Here is a 3,374-nt window from a genome sequence, read left to right on the forward strand (position 1 = left end):
AGTGACTTGCCCAAAGTCACACAGCTGACAAGTGGTGGAGCCGGGATTTGAACCCATGACCTCTGACTCCAAAGCCCGGCTCTTTCCACTGAGCCACGCTGCTTCTCAGAAGATTGTGGTACTTGTGCTCTGGGGTCTGCAGCTATTTTGCTTCTAATTTTGGTTCCATTTCTTAACCGTAACTTTAGCGACTTTCCACGGTTGAGGTTTTGGTGGGCTTTAGCCAAAAATGGGTTAACATCCCCTCCTGCCCCCGCCCCCCACCGCACCAAGAACCTTGCGTGCACTTCACAATGTGCTGTACCTCTGGTCACCTTCTCACTTGTCAAAATTGTGCCCTAGGGGAACATGCCCAACAGAAGCCCATGCTGTGCAAACCACTAGCATTAGGATCCATTCCTCCACACAGGTTTTCGGTCCTGATGTCCCGAATGTATCCTAGACTCAGAACCGGAGATCTTCCCTTATTCTTCTCTGGAGACTCCTTTATCATCCAGCACGGCCTAGTGTTTAGAGCACGGGGCTGGGAGTCAGAAGGTTATGGATTCTAATCTCGGCTCTGCCACTTATCTGCTGCCAGACCTTGGGCAAGTCATTTCACTTCTCTGGGCGTTAGTTGCCTCATTTGTAAAATGAAGATTGAGACTGTGAGCCCCATGTGGGACAGGGACTGTGTCCAACCTTATTTGATTGCTTTCCCCGCTGGCACTTAATACAGTGCCTAGCGTATAGTAAGCGCCTAACAAATAGTACAGTTATTATTATTCATTGGACACCAGGTTTCAGTATATTTATGTTGAGATGAAATTTGAGGCATCCCAAGACCCTTTTTCAGAGAACTTCTCCATTTGGAAGTAAGAGTGGCCCAAAGGGCTGGTTGCTGTGTGCCAAGGTCACCCCTCTAAACCCAGAAAACGATGGCTGAATCTGGTGATAATGGCTAAGTCTATACTTGGAAAAACAAACGACTGTGTGAAAAAAAATAAAGGGCAGGATTCACACTGTTTTGTCTTATGCCGTTGAGTCGTTTCCGACCCATAGTGACACCACGGACACGTCTTCCAGAACGCCCCGCTCTCCATCTGCAATTGTTCTGGTAGTGGATCCATACAGTTTTCTTGGTCAAAATACAAAAGTGGTTTACCATTGCTGCCTTCCATGCAGTAAACTTGAGTCTCCGCCCTCAACACTCTCCCAAGCCGCTGCTGCCCAGCACAGGGGAGTTTTGACTTGCAGCATATTGCTTTCCACTCGCTAGCTGCAGCCCAAGCTAGGAATGGAATGGGTAGACCTCTGCTTGACTTTCCCTCCCATAGCCGAGACTGGTAGAGGACTGGAAACTCTCCAGGTGTGAACCTGAGAGGGGGATTCACACTGTCCACATCATTATATCAACAAGATTTACTGAGCACCTGCTGGAAAAGCTACTAGGTACCTGGGAAACGATGAATGGCTTCTTCTGAACCTAAAAAAGATCCTGATTGACACCTGCCCTCTGGGGGTGCTGGGATAACTAAAGATCAGTCATTAGAACAGCAATTAGAAGGTTATATTTCAATATGAGCTGGACCTTGTGAATAATAAAAGTGCCTTTGACTTTCATTTTCTGAGAGCTTGCAATATAGTAACAGTAGTAAGTGAGGCTTTGGACAACACACTCTTTTTGGGAGTAATGGTTTTGCAGTTGAATATGATCATATGGAAGAATGATAAAACTCCTTTGGCTCTTGAGGTAAGCCTCAAGTTTCACTTGTCAGTACTTGGAGTATTAGGACGTGGTTCCATTATGTTTGCATACCGTTATCACCACATCATGTATTAAGTATAAATTGGAAGGATCAGACACTAGTTTATCACTCGTAAGATCAAGTGCCTCTATTTCCCATTGGCTGCAATTGATATCATTTTGACTTAGTAAGCTTTCCAGCCGAAATATTGATTTGGAAGGAGCAGAGGAAAGCAGGGACAGTTCTTCAATGCTATCCGAACACTTTTGGTCCAGATTATGCCATTGCTTTCTCATGTACTTCCCAAGCGCTTAGTACAGTGCTCTGCACAAAGTAAGCGCTCAATAAATACGATTGAATGAATGAATGAATGTCCGGCTTCTGCATGATTCCTTAGAACCTGAGCATCAACTCACCAGGGTATTTCACTCTTAAATGGATCAACGAAGTGTTCATTACTAAGGGAACCTCGGCTTTTCTCCCATGGGACTAAGATCAGCTCTAGTCACTCTTCCGGTCCGCAAGGCAATCCCATCGGTAAAACACTGCTAAATAGTTTGCCTGGAAAGGAGAGCTGGATCTGTTTATATCCCAAACTCAGGGTTGCCACTGATAGCTAGGCAACTTTTCTTTACGCTCCAAAGTCATCTAAAAAACACTTTGATTGAAAAAAGCACAGTTACCCTTCCTTCAGTTCACCTGATAGGAATGAAAATAAATGACTAGATGCTAGCATTCATGCAGTTTGTGAATAAGAGCCCTAATCATATTTAGGTAGTGATCCAAGACTGATTAACAAATATTCTATCTTGGATGAACTCTTCGAAAGCACTTAGCACAGTGCTGTGCACACAGTAAGCACTCAATAAATACGACTGAATGAATGAACTCTTTGAAACAGCTGAAATCCAAATAATGATGGTATTTTTAAAGCGCTTACTATGTGCAAAGCACTGTTCTAAAATGCTAGGGAGTGGGAATTATTCATTCATTCATTCGATCGTGTTTATTGAGTACTTATAGTGTGCAGAGCACTTTACTAAGAGCTTGGAAGAGTACAATACAACAACGAACAGACACATTCCCTGCTCACAACCAGGTCCCTTAGAATCTCGGACTTGAGACAGAATCGTTTTTTCTATTAGATTGGACATGTTTTTTGAACAGGGTTGAGAGAGGGGAGGAGAAAGTTATGTTTGATAATGAACAGACATTTGGTAAAATCAAATACAAGAATTATTCATGGTCTGGAGTACAGCTGTTTAAGAAGTCCAGGGCTTCTTCAGGGGGACTTCCAGCTACTCACCAAATAGTTAAACCCTAGAGAAACATTCTCCCTGGGCCAGAGACAAAATCCACAATACCCCAGTTCTGTGTGGCCCCAGCCTTCAAATCTCATCGATTTATCATCCCAATGTATTTAGATTAAAGTTGCACCATTGTGTTTGCAGATTGAGGATGAATGAGGTTAATTAAAACAAAACAAAACAAAATAAACAAAATAACCCCTAGCCAGAATGCAGGCGTAGATTGATTCCTTTCATCTAGGTTGACTAAAGCTACTTTGATTACCTAGAATTCTTTTGTTCTGGTATATTTGGGAATACTTTGAGAAGGATGTCTCATCAATTCTCCACAGGAGGTGGA

General features: G+C 43.3%; 1 non-coding gene across 1 annotated transcript; it reads right to left on the bottom strand.

Annotated features, from left to right (window-relative positions):
* Positions 1 to 1,228: 1,228 nt before the first annotated feature.
* Positions 1,229 to 1,366, bottom strand: LOC119944858. Its single transcript, XR_005456004.1, has one exon. It is a non-coding gene; the product is annotated as a small nucleolar RNA SNORA7 (small nucleolar RNA).
* Between the last annotated feature and the right edge of the window lie 2,008 nt (positions 1,367 to 3,374).

This window comes from Tachyglossus aculeatus, chromosome 23 (assembly GCF_015852505.1).
Source record: "Tachyglossus aculeatus isolate mTacAcu1 chromosome 23, mTacAcu1.pri, whole genome shotgun sequence".
Classification (NCBI taxonomy): Eukaryota; Metazoa; Chordata; class Mammalia; order Monotremata; family Tachyglossidae; genus Tachyglossus; species Tachyglossus aculeatus.